Genomic DNA, 12,676 nt, shown 5'->3' on the forward strand with positions numbered 1-12,676 from the left:
GTCTTCTGACAGTTGACAAGGCCAGGTGCTTCAGAGGGAATGAAAAGAACAGGGCAATTATTGAGTGAAACATGCCCTGTTGTCCATTCCGAGCTTCAGGTAGTCAGAGGCTTAGGCTATGTCTACACTACTGCGGAATCGACACTCCAGCAATCAATGCATCGGGGGTCGATTTAGCGGGTCTAGTGAAGCCCTGCTAAATCGATGGCAGAGTGCTCTCCGGTCAAGCCCAGTACTCCACCAGGAATGAAAGGAGTAAGGTAAGTCAATGGGAGAATGTCTACTGTCAACCCAGCGCGGTGTAGACACTGTAGTAAATTGAACTAAGCTACGTCGACTCCAGCTATATTATTCACATAGCTGGAGTTGCATAACTTCGGTCGATTTATCGGTAGACATAGCTTTAGAGACACTCAGAGCCTGGGGTTGCATCCCTGACCATCTCTGATTAATAGCCATTGATGGACCTATCCTCCATAACCTTACCTTACTTTTTTTTTTTAAATCCAGTTATACTTTTGGCCTTCACAACATTCTCTACCAATAAATTCCACAGATTGACTGTGTTGTGTGAAGTATTTCCTTATGTTTGTTTTAAACCTGCTGCTGAATAATTTCATTGAGAGACCCCTGGCTCTTGTGCTATATGAAGGGGTAAATAAAACTTCCTTCGTCACTTTCTCCACACCAGTCATGATTTTATATACCTCAATCATATCCTCTCCCCTTCGTCATCTCTTTTCAAAGATGAACAATCCTAGTCTTCGTAATCTCTCCTCCTACAAAAACTGTTCCATACCCCTAACCATTTTGTTGCCCTTTTCTGTATCTTTTCCAGTTGTAATATATCTTTTTTGAAATGGGGCGACCAAAACTGCATACAGTATTCAAGGCGTGGATATACTACGAATGTACATAGTGGCATTGTGCTATTTTCTGTCTTCTGTCTATCTATTTCCTAATGGTTCCTCACATTCTGTTCCCTTTTTGGGCTGCTGCTGCACATTGAGCAGATGTTTTCAGAAAACAATCCACAATGACTCCAAGATCTCTTTCTTGCATGATAATTTAGAAACCATGATTTTATATGTATGGCTGGGATTAGGTTTTCTACTGTGCATTACTTTGCACTTAACACTGAATTTCATCTGCCTTTTTGTTGCCCAGTATTGTGAGATCCCTTTGTAACTCCTTGCTGTGAGCTTTGAACTTAACTATCTTGAGTAATTTTGTATCATATGCAAACTTTGCCATCTCCCTGTTTATCCCCTTTTCCAGATCATTTATGAATACATTGAACAGCACAGAATCTCACTCATTCACACCTGTGATTTCAGTGAATTATTGAACCTGGTGAATTACTAAGAGAACAGTTCAAAAAGCCAAGCATACTGTATCACAAAAGTTGCTTACTTTGTTCATTTGACAATGTTCTGTAATTTAGTCCATAAAAATAACATTTAAGTAAAATGAGACCGTACTACATAGCTATTTTTGCTAAACAGCATTTGCGGCAAAGCAGAGAGAAACAATTTAAGGTGTGCAAGTTGGGAGGCATTCGGCATAGCAAAGAGTGATTACATACTTGATCCAACTGCCACTGAAGTCAATGGGAGTCCCTCTACAGATTGCAATGGTAGACAGATCACACCACAGGCACTTTCCAAAGTGCCAGAGGGTGCATGATCACCAGCTCTACCCCAAGCCACACACCCCATTCCACCCCTTCTCCCAAGGCCCCACCCACGCCACACCTCTTCCCCTTCCTGTTCCACTCCCTCGCTCCTCCCCGCTCCCTCCCAGCCCCCTGCATGCCACAAAACATCTGATTGCGGCGGGCAGGAGGCATGGGCATGAGGCAGAGGTGCTGATCGGTGGGGTCTGCCGGTGGGTAGGAGGTGCTGGGGGAGGAGCCAATAGGGGGGCTACCGGTGGATGCTGAGCACCCACCATTTTTTCCCTGGGGGTGCTCCAACCCTGGAGCACCGACAGAGTCGGCACCTATTCATCACACCCTTCATGAGGGTCTACTATAATGCACTATTGTCTTTCTTGTTAATCTTCTCATTTAAGAGACACAGAGAGAGATATTGTTTACCAGTAACCAGAGCCACGTCTGCACATTCACACTGGTGGAATCCTGCAGTGAAGACAGCCTTAAAGAGGATTCTGTGAACTCGGTGCCAAAGGGGCACTATGCCCCACAAGCAGAAATGCAAAGAGGCCTTTGATCATATGCTCTGCTGGGAAACACATACCATAAAACCTACAGGACATGCAACAAATGATGTATGTTATAACTGGGATTTCATATTTTTGCACTACCTGACTTTTCTGATTGTAACTGTCACCTTAATTGTTGCATTAATGGAGATTTATTTAAATACAGTCCATCAGACTATGCCTCAAATACTTCTTTACCCGGAAAGGTTTTTAAAGTTACCCTTTTGTTCTAGTGGCATCTAAGAGGACTTCTCCTCTGTAATTTGTTTCCCCCAATAGATATAAAGAAAATGTTTTTTAAACTATTTCAAAATCAAATCTACCCATCAGTAATTTGATCTGCAACAAACAGAGAACAAAGGATTGCAAGCAAAGTGCTTTTCAATACAGCATTCTTAATTACACATGTAAATGCATCAGCTAAATTTGGGCACTCTGTTGGACAACTAATTATGTTGAACACACAACTGCCAGCTTAATAGACCACACTGTTCTCCCAATTCCCCAAGCTTTTTCTGCTTTCTAGACTGGCCTGCAATTGCCGGGGGAGGGGGTTGTTTGGTTTATTTAAATATGCACTATACAGGTATTGGCCTCTGTGCCTGCTTATGGCTCAGCAAGACCAACATTTATCATCCTTCCTTGCCAAAGCATCTCCGGCTGCTCTTCTTGCCTTGGGTCTCTTCTCTTCCCTTCCTTAGGCAGTCAGTGAAGCCTACAATGATACATGATGGACCCTTCAAGTGAGAAGAAACTATGAACAAACACTGCTCTAGCATGTGCCTTGGGTTCTACTTACACCTCCACCACCTTCTCTCTGCTTGTGAGGCCAGCACTGACACTTCATTTGCCCATTTCTCCCACAAGTATCTCCTTCCTCACTTTTCCTGGTCAGTTACACCCACCATGCTCTCCTCATTTAAATCCATAGCACAATAAGCATGGACCCTGCTCAGCGGTATACTGTTGTTGTGAGCATTACAAACATCTCAAGCCTTATCCTACAGTATTTACAGAGCCGATACAGGAGCCACCGCACGGAACAAAGTGATGCTACGCAAGCAGCTCTGCTGGAAGACAGAGTGGAGTAATTCGCAGTTGCTGGTGACAGTCACGCATCACCTTGACACGACTGAGCACCACTTCTGGGCCTGGGAAACAAGCAGTGACTGGTGGGACCACATCATTATGCAGCTATGGGATGATGAGCAGTCGCTGCAGAACTTTCAGATGCATAAGGCCACTTTCCAGGAACCATGTGAAGAGCTTTCCCCAGCCCTGAAGTGCAGCAATACTAAAATAAGAGCTGCTGTGACAGTGGAGAAGCGAGTGGTGATAGCTCTGTGGAAGCTTGCAACGCCAGACTACTGCAGCTTAGTGGGGAATCAATTCAGAGTAGGTAAATCTACCGTGGGATCTGTTGTGATCCAAGTGTGCAGGGCCATCAATAGACTTCTGCTCAGAAAGGTAGTGACTCTGGGCAATGTGCAGGACATAGTGGATGGTTTTGCTGCGATGGGGTTTCTTAACTGCGGTGGGGCTATAGATGGAATGCATATCCCTATCTTGGCACCAGACCACCTTGCCAAAGAGTACGTAAACCAAAAGGGGTACTTCTCAATGGTGTTGCAAGCACTGGTGGATCACAGGGGCCATTTCATTGACATCAATGGTGAATGGTCGGGAAAGGTGCATGACGCGCGCATCTTTAGGAACTCCAGTCTGTTCAGAAAGCTGCAAGCAGGGACTCTCTTTCCATTGGTGATGCTGAAATGCCAATTATGATCCTGGGAAACCCAGCCTACCCCTTGCTCCCATGGCTCATGAAGCTGTACACAGGCAGCCTGGACAGCAGTAAGGAGCAGTTGAACCATAGGCTGAGCAAGTAGCCCCTTTGTTATTGCTGCCTGCTGTGCGCTCCATAAGATCTGTGAAACAAAGGGAGAAAAGTTTCCGATGGGGTGGTGGGTTGAGGCAGATGACCTGGCAGCCACTTTTGAGCAGCCAGACACCAAGACAATAAGAAGAGCACATCGAGGAGCTCTGCATCTCCATGAGGCTTTGAAAACCAAATTTCAGCAGTGAGCCAGAGTAATGTGACACTTATCTGTGTTGTTCCTTACTAAACTGTCCCCTTCATTGCATTTTCTCCCCTGTAAACTCCACACCCCCACTAACCATCATGTGTTGAATCAATAAAGAGCCTTTTCTCCTCAATCCCTTTTTTATTATGCACACAAACACAGAGGCAGCAAAGAGAACCTGGGGCAAAAGGGCTGATAACAATGGGGGTAGGGAGGAAAAGAAGCATGGACAGCTTGCTTACTGATGCACTGCAATAAAACAATCAAAAGGTGAGGGAATGTGCACCTTCTGGTCCTTGTACCCTCCCCGGTGTTGAGTGCAAGGGATACTGAACTTTCCCCAGTCTCTCCCCTCCCCTCCTTTCCCCTCCCCTCCCCCCTCATAGGATGTTTGGGGGAGGAGGATGAGGAACTTGGCAATGATGGCATAAGTTCAGCATAGGCTGCAGAGGGACTCTGGCATCCAGCTGCCTTTCTTGAACCTCAACCAGACACCTCAACGTGTCTTGCTCCTTCATAATCCGCAGCATCTCTTTCTGCATGCTCTCCTGTCCTCCCTGTCCATGTCCAGGTTCTCAGACAGGGTAATCCTCCATGTTCTTGTCACTCTCCAAGACACACATTAACTCATTGAACATGTCCTCCCAAGTCGTCTTTTTCTGCCTTTTAATCTGGGAAAGTCTCTGGCCCAGTGTGGAGGATGCCCCAACGGACAAGGTTTCAGTTGCAAAGAATACAAAGCACAAGGGTAGCATTGACATGAAAACATTATTTCTGGTGCAAGGTTAATTCTTTTTTATAAAAAAACATCCCTCAATACACTTCACTGCAAGCCACAACGTAACCACAATTGCTGGCTACTGCAAGAGTCAGTTTGTTGCTCCAGCCATGGTGAGTAAGGCCATGAGGCATAGGCAAGAGGTATTGTGCTACACTATCCTGAGGATAACAGAGGCGGAAAGGAAGCAGATTCTGCAAGCATGTGGGTACAGACCTGGTCATTAAGAGTTGATATTGGAGTGGCGTGGGAAAGTGTCCTAACGTGGTGGACGAAATAAAGCAGCCCTTTCCAGAAACCTTCTCCAAAGGATTGCAGAGGACCTCCATGAATGCTTCCTAGAGATCTCATGGAGGATTCCTGGCCATCCCCGTGCACATAAACAAACAGTCTTTTTTGTGCCACCAATACCCACTACACCTACTTTTTTGTTCAGATTAAACATTAAAAATAACAGCATGTAACCCCAACAGTTTGATTGGAAATGTGTACTCACCAGAGGTACCTTCCCCAGCATCAAGCTCCGCCGCCAACTGGTCCTGTGAAAGGATGGGTTTCAGGGTTAAACAGTTCTTGGCTGTTGGAGAGGATGGATCCTCCATTGGCCTGCCTCATATTCTCCTTCTCTTCCTCATCAACCATGTCCTCCTTGTTGTTGCTCAAGGTCGCCCAGGGCTGTTGGGAGATATCCACAAAGCGTTTTGGGATAGTGGTGGGGTGGCGCCAAGAATCCCATGCAGCTCCTCATAAAAGTGGCATGTCTGTGGGGCAGAAACAGAATGACTGTTCACCTTTCTTCTGGTACGCTTGCCAAATCTTCTTTATTTTCACGCAGCACTGTTGCGTGTCCCTGGTGTAGTCCTTCTCCCCCATGCAATCTTGGTATAGATGTCAGCATTTCTTCTACTGGATCAGAACTCTACCTGCACAGACTCTTCTCCCCACATGGCAATAAGATCCGCCACCTCCTTTGTGCTTCATGCTGGAGCGCGTTTGTGCCTTGAGTCTCCATGATCAGCTGTGCTAGCAAACTCTCCATGCTGCTTAAACAGGAAATTAACAGGGGAGTGGCTGTTTCCGGTGCACCTGGGTGACGTACAGTGGAGTTGAAAGTGCTCTCCAGAGCAGTGACAGAGGAGCACTGTGGGACACCTCCTGGAGGCCAATTAATTCGAATTACACAATACAGTGTCTTCACTATCCCCATGTCGACCCATGAATGTCAAATCAAGCGCTGTGTCTCGCACAGAGGTGGAGTACAAAAGTCGACTTTACAGATCACGTAGGTCGGCGGAAGGAACTCAGTAGCGTAGACACGACCTAATTAAAATCGACCTAACTTGGCTTATGTCGACCTAACTTCGTAGTGTGTAGACTAGACCTTAGAGTTAAAACAAACTAGACCAGCAAAAAGGAGCATGGAGAAAGAAAAAGGACACCCTTTTGTGAAATTCACAAAATATCAGAACTTGAACTAATGTTTTATTCTCATATTTGATCCAATCCTGCAAATTGTTGTGTACCTCCAGTACTCAAGTGAGCCCAATCCTGCAAAGTGTGAGTCACTTCTGAACAAAGTAGGAATTGGGGCATTCGGCACCTCAAAAATCAGACTTAATGCAGCACATCTTTGCATATTTCAACTGCCTATCAAAACATATGCCAGTCTGTGTGGCCCCTTGTGTCACTGTGTAGCCAAGTCAACAATAAACTAAATTGCCAGTATTACCAAAGCCAGATAAAATTACTCTTCAATTCAATAAGTGTTCTTACCTCGTGTCCTAAACTGCTGGATAATGTTGCTAAGACTTGCCAAATGGACTGCCACCTCCGAGGTTAATGTTTTTCAGTAGAGCTTATGTATAGTTTGTACCGTGGTTTGTTACATTTGTAAAGCACCCTGGGATGAAAGGACTTACACACACGCACAAAACTAAACACAACAGGTAAATAATATACAATGATGAGAGAAAAACAGACCCCCTTTAAGGTTCCAAATATTGCAGAGAGCATTTCAGGACACACTGTACCTGTTGGAGTCTTTACTGAGAGCAATGAAGTCATACAGCTCACTGCCTCAAATTCTAGCTTTAGTAGGTCGTGGTCTGTTGGCTTATTTCAAATTGTTATGTAACAGGTCATGTTAGCATTCCAGCATCAAGATCACCTTGAGCTGTGTCATCCAAAGTAGGTATAATAACTAAAAGAAGTCTAGTTACATGGACAAAACCACTGGACATCTACTTCCCTTCTCATAACAGGTGAGTGATCTGAAAATTCAGGTCGGAGACCAAGAGATTGTGCTGAATAAAAGCACTGCCAGCCAAGCAATAGTGAAAATGAATCTGAATAAAAGCTGGAATAAGAAGATACCTTGGAGAGAGAGTTGGTGGTGTACCTCTCTAAATTTCAATTTAAAGCCTCATTTCCATAGCTAATGCAGTCATAAAGGACATTAGCCTAATTTTTGTCAGGACAACCTGTCAACACTGCAGTACTTAAGATGAAAAAAGAAAAGGAGTACTTGTGGCACCTTAGAGACTAACAAATTTATTAGAGCATAAGCTTTCGTGAGCTACAGCTCACTTCATCACGAAAGCTTATGCTCTAATAAATTTGTTAGTCTCTAAGGTGCCACAAGTACTCCTTTTCTTTTTGCGAATACAGACTAACACGGCTGCTACTCTGAAACCTGTACTTAAGATGGGCTCTAAGGGGTTATTTCATCTCTAAGATGGATCACAAAGAACAAAATTAGTTATGTTGCATTCTTGGGTCACAGAAAAATAAAGCCCTACTCATTCATGGACTAATCATGGAGTGGGTTTTTGCATTTTGTTTTTAAATAATGTGTGAGTAAGCACAGCAGCTGATTTTACTGATCACACAGTATTATATACCCTAATTTCATAGCCGAGGTCTGACTCAAGCTCATGCACTACATATTACAGACTACTTGGAGGTAATTTTCAAATATTGCCTCTTGCAGACAGCTATCAGGGAACCCAGAACCTGTTATCATTTATCCTTCTTATACCAGATGCATTACTTCTAAGCAAAATGCTCAATTTCATTACTTGAAGGTTGGAAATTTTTTGCTGAATTAACCACTTACCTCTCATTCTGAAGGTTCCAGGCATATATATTGCACACACTTTGGTTCAACCATATAGAACTGGTCATTTGTATGATTTTATGAATGCGAGAAAAATGGGGGATAATCTGTGTGTGTGTGACATGATTGGTAGAAGAGTTGGAGGGAAGGGGGTTTGATTATTCTGCCTTCTTGATGGCTAATGTAAGACATACCAAAATTGCCTGACTTGTTCTTTAGGACTTTCCATGAATGAATAGGCAAAACGGAGGAGATGGGAGACTACAGCCTTGTATCTTGATGAAAGGTGCTCTTCCACTCCAGGAGATAAGCCCATTCCCTCCCTGCTTCTAGCTGTTTAAATATAAACTTCTTTAGCTTCCATCACGTCTGGGTACTTCACAGTGTTAAAAGTCAAACACATGAACTAAACTAACTGGGTAGCCTGACAAACTACCCACTCTGGAACTCATTAGTTTGGTTTGTATGATGCAAAGTCCCATCACCACCTTATTATTAAACATCTAAACCCCTAACTCAACAGGTGAGCTTCCGAGCTTTACCAAATCAAGAGAGGAAGTGGCGTCTACAGGCAAAATTCTTCTACTGACAGCAACCCTCAACTTGGTCCTCAGTCTGTAGAGCAATTTAGAATAGGAACCTATTTAAATTATTACACAAAAACCGTATGGTAAATTATTAAGGTTGCAAAGTCAAGCACTCAAAAGTTAGGAAATGCCATAGTTGCCCGTAGAACCTTAATTCAGCACTCTTGTGCTTATGCATTATACTGTCTTTAATTTATATGATCACATGCTATTTTTTCCACAGGACCCCTGCTTCATTCAGTGTTCAGGCTGGACAGTACTCACTTAACGAGCAGTTGTTCAAAATTTTGATTCCTCCTCGTTGTTCAACGTGCAGTCCCAGTTCTTATTTATTATTTACTTTTCAAAACATGCTCTGAAAACAGGGACTTTTCTACTGCACTCTTCTAACTGCTTCACAAATATTAATTTATTTTCTGCACACCCCTGTGAGGTGAGGGCGTGGTATCCCCATTTTACAGGTGTCAAGTTGGGCACCCAGAAAATGAGGAACACACAATTAGCGACCACCTCTGAAAAGTTTGGTTTAAGTGACTTGCCCCACATCACACAGGAACTCTGCAGCAGAGGCAAGATTAGAATCTGATTCTCCAGGGAAACATTCATTTGCCCATCCTTTCTCTTCTTGCAGTACCGACTCTCATTGGCTACACTTCCAACTACTCCAACAAATGAGGCAGGGAGTCCTATGGCCAACTTCATCCTTAACTATAGAACCCTGATTCCTACCAACAGCAGGTCCATCCTGTGTACTGAATAGATCAGGGATCCTATAGTTCTGACATTTCCTAACTTTTGAGTCCTTGACTTTGAATCCTTAACAACATTCTTTTAACACATTTTTGTATGCAATTTCCTAGAGTTTTAAAAAAGTAAACTGAAAAAGCAAATGCCATCATGTAGCATCATACTGACACTCACATGTCTCCTCAGCAAGATAGGAACTTTTAGATCCACTTACTGCACAGGCCTCTGCCATTTTAGCTCATGGAGTAACTGATAGCAGCAGTAGGTTGCCATCCTCTATGTCAATCAGCATTAGAGATGGATGAGACACTGACAGTGGACTTCACAGATATTTGCTTACAGCAGTAGAATGGTGAGACTCAGGGATTTTGGGTTCCATTCCAGCTCTGGAGAAGAGCATGCTCCAGTGGGTACAGACTCTTCTATCCTGTCTCCTCCAACCTGTCCCTTCCCCACCACTGGCCCCTTGTCCCAGTCCCATTTACCTCACCCAAGTAGTCCTAGTTTCCACCCCTCAGGCTTCTCATCCCAGTCCCAGTCTCCTTGCCCAGCCAATGCTAGTCTCACTCCTGGCTCCTCATCCAATAACAGTCTCCCAGTCTCCCAACACCCACCCCACATTTCTTTCCCCAGCTGCCATGCTCATCACCCCAGTCAGTCTCAGTCTCCATTTCTTGTCTCTCACTCCAGGCTCTTTGTCCCAGTCTATTCTCCCAGCCCCATCAGATCTAGCTCTTATCCTCTCTGCATTCAGGACAGGCAGCTTCCTTCTCCATACTGCCTTGGCCCCAGCAGAGGGATCATTGAGAACACAAGAGAGAGGTTCCCTACCCTCAGTTTCAGAGCCCAGCCCCATCACAGAGCAGCTGGGAAAAAAGGGTTACTCACCTTCTCGTAACTGTTGTTCTTCAAGACGTGTTGTCCTTGTCCATTCCAGTCAGGTGTGTGTATGTGTGTGCGCGTGCGCCGCGTGCAGAGTCACAGAAAGTTTTTCCTTAGCAGTTTCCGTCGAGTCGGCTGCGGAGCCCCCTGCAGTGGAGCCTTCATGGCACTGGATACAAGATCCTGCCAACCCTGCACCTCCTCAGTTCCTTCTTGCCGGCTACTCCAACAGAGGGGAATGCGGGTGGGTATTGGGATGGACATGAAGAACACATCTTGAAGAACAACAGTTACGAGAAGGTGAGATTTTTTTCTTTGAGTGCTTTTTCATGTCAATTCCAAATCAGGTGACTCCCAAGCTCCACTCCAGAGATGGGGTCGCTGATTGGAGCGCCGCTCTGCCAAATGCTGCATCATCTCTGGCATGCTGGGTGGTAGGTAGCATAGTGAGAGGTGAACGTGTGAACCGAGGATCAAGTTGCTGCTCTGCAAATTTCCTGTATCGAGACTTGGGCCAAGAACGCTGCTGACGAGGCCTGTACTGGGGTTGGGACCTTAGCAAGCTTGTAACATGTGCGGATGCATGCCGTTATCCAGGAAGATATTCTTTGAGTTGAGACCGGGAGCCCTTTCATCTGGTCTGCTACCGCCACAAACAGCTAGTTTGACTGCCTGAACGGCTTGGTGTGCTCAATGTACAATGCTAGTGCCCGCCGAACATCCAATGAGTGTAGCTCTGCTCTAGACTACTGGCACGAGGCTTAGGATAAAAAAAACAGGTAGAAAAATGTCTTGGCTAGTATGGAAGTGTGACACTAACTTGGGAAGAAAGGCTGGGTGAGGCCTGAGTTGCACCGTATCCTTGTGGAAGACCGAGTAGGGTTGGTCAGAGGTAAGGGCTTTAACTCCGACACCCTCCTAGCTGATGTGACTATGACCAGGAAGGCCACCTTCCATGACAGGTAGAGGAGTAATCTAGTCCCCAGCAGTTCAAATGGGGGCCCCATTAATCTGGAAAGGGCCAGGTAAGGTCCCACACAGGAACAGACTGTCTAATCTGAGGATGTAGCTATTCCAGACCCTTGAGGAAACGTTCTACCATGGGCTGGCGAATATGGATCGTCCAGATACCCCGGCGTGGAAGGCTGAGATAGCAGTGAGATGTACCTTGATGGATGATGCAGCCAGGCCTTGTTGTTTCAGGTGCAGAAGATATTCTTGAATGAGTACTATAGGTGCCTGGATTGGAGGTGTGGGCTGCTGGGCACACCAGCAAGTGAACCTTTTCCACTTAGATAAGTGGCCCTGGTAGATGGTTTCCTGCTGCCAAGTAGGAGCTCTCTTACTGGTTCTGAGCACAGAAGGTCCATGAGGTTTAACCATGAAGCTTCCATGCCATGAGATGGAAGGACTGGAGGTCCAAATGGTGAAGGCAACCGTGGTCCTGAGTGACCAGGTCGGGGTGGAGTGGTAATGTGATCAGGGCATCCACTGACAGCTCCAAGAGTGTGGTGTACCACTGTTGTTGAGGCCATTCTGGGGCCACCAGAATTACTTTCACTCTGTCCCTATGGATCTTGAGATGTACCTTGTGCACAAGAGGGATCGGGGGAAAAAGCATACAACTTGTGGCCTCCCCAAGATAGCAGAAATGTGTCCGCGATCGAGCCACGGCTGTGATTCTGGAAGGAGGAGAACATTGGGCACTTTCTGTTCCTCCTGGTGCCGAACTGATCCATCTAAGGAAACCCCCACCTTTGGAAGATGGAGTGTATGCCATCCAGACAGATGGACCACTTGTGATTTCAGAGAGCTTCTCAAGATAAGGGGGAGGAATGGGCTACACCCTGCTTGTTGATGTAAAACATGACAGTTGTGTTGTCCGTCATCACTGCCACGCACTGTCCTTGCAGCCAGGCCTGAAAAGTTTGGCATGCTAGTCATAGTGCTCTGAGTTTCTTGATATTGATATGAAGGGGGAGCTCGATCTGTGACCATAGGCCCTGTATTTGGAGATCTCCCAAATGTGCACCCCAACCCAGAGCTGACACGTCCGCTGCCAGGGACAAGGACGGCTAGGGACTATTGAAGGGGACTTCTTTGCACACTGTCCGACGGTTGAGCTGCCATTGGAGGGACTCAAGAATGTGTTCTGGTACCTTAACCACCGAGTCCAGACTGTCACACTTTAGGCAGTAGGCAGAAGCAAGCCCCGCTTGCAAGGGTCTGAGCCTCAGTCTGGCATGCCGGACCACATAAG

General features: G+C 45.6%; 1 protein-coding gene across 8 annotated transcripts in view; it reads right to left on the reverse strand.

The window, feature by feature from the left end:
• The window catches only part of SIL1 (SIL1 nucleotide exchange factor), a 232,445-nt gene that overhangs the window by 118,138 nt on the left and 101,631 nt on the right, over window positions 1–12,676 (reverse strand). The window lies entirely within an intron of this gene.

This window comes from Dermochelys coriacea, chromosome 8, assembly GCF_009764565.3.
Source record: "Dermochelys coriacea isolate rDerCor1 chromosome 8, rDerCor1.pri.v4, whole genome shotgun sequence".
In the NCBI taxonomy this organism is placed as follows: domain Eukaryota; kingdom Metazoa; phylum Chordata; order Testudines; family Dermochelyidae; genus Dermochelys; species Dermochelys coriacea.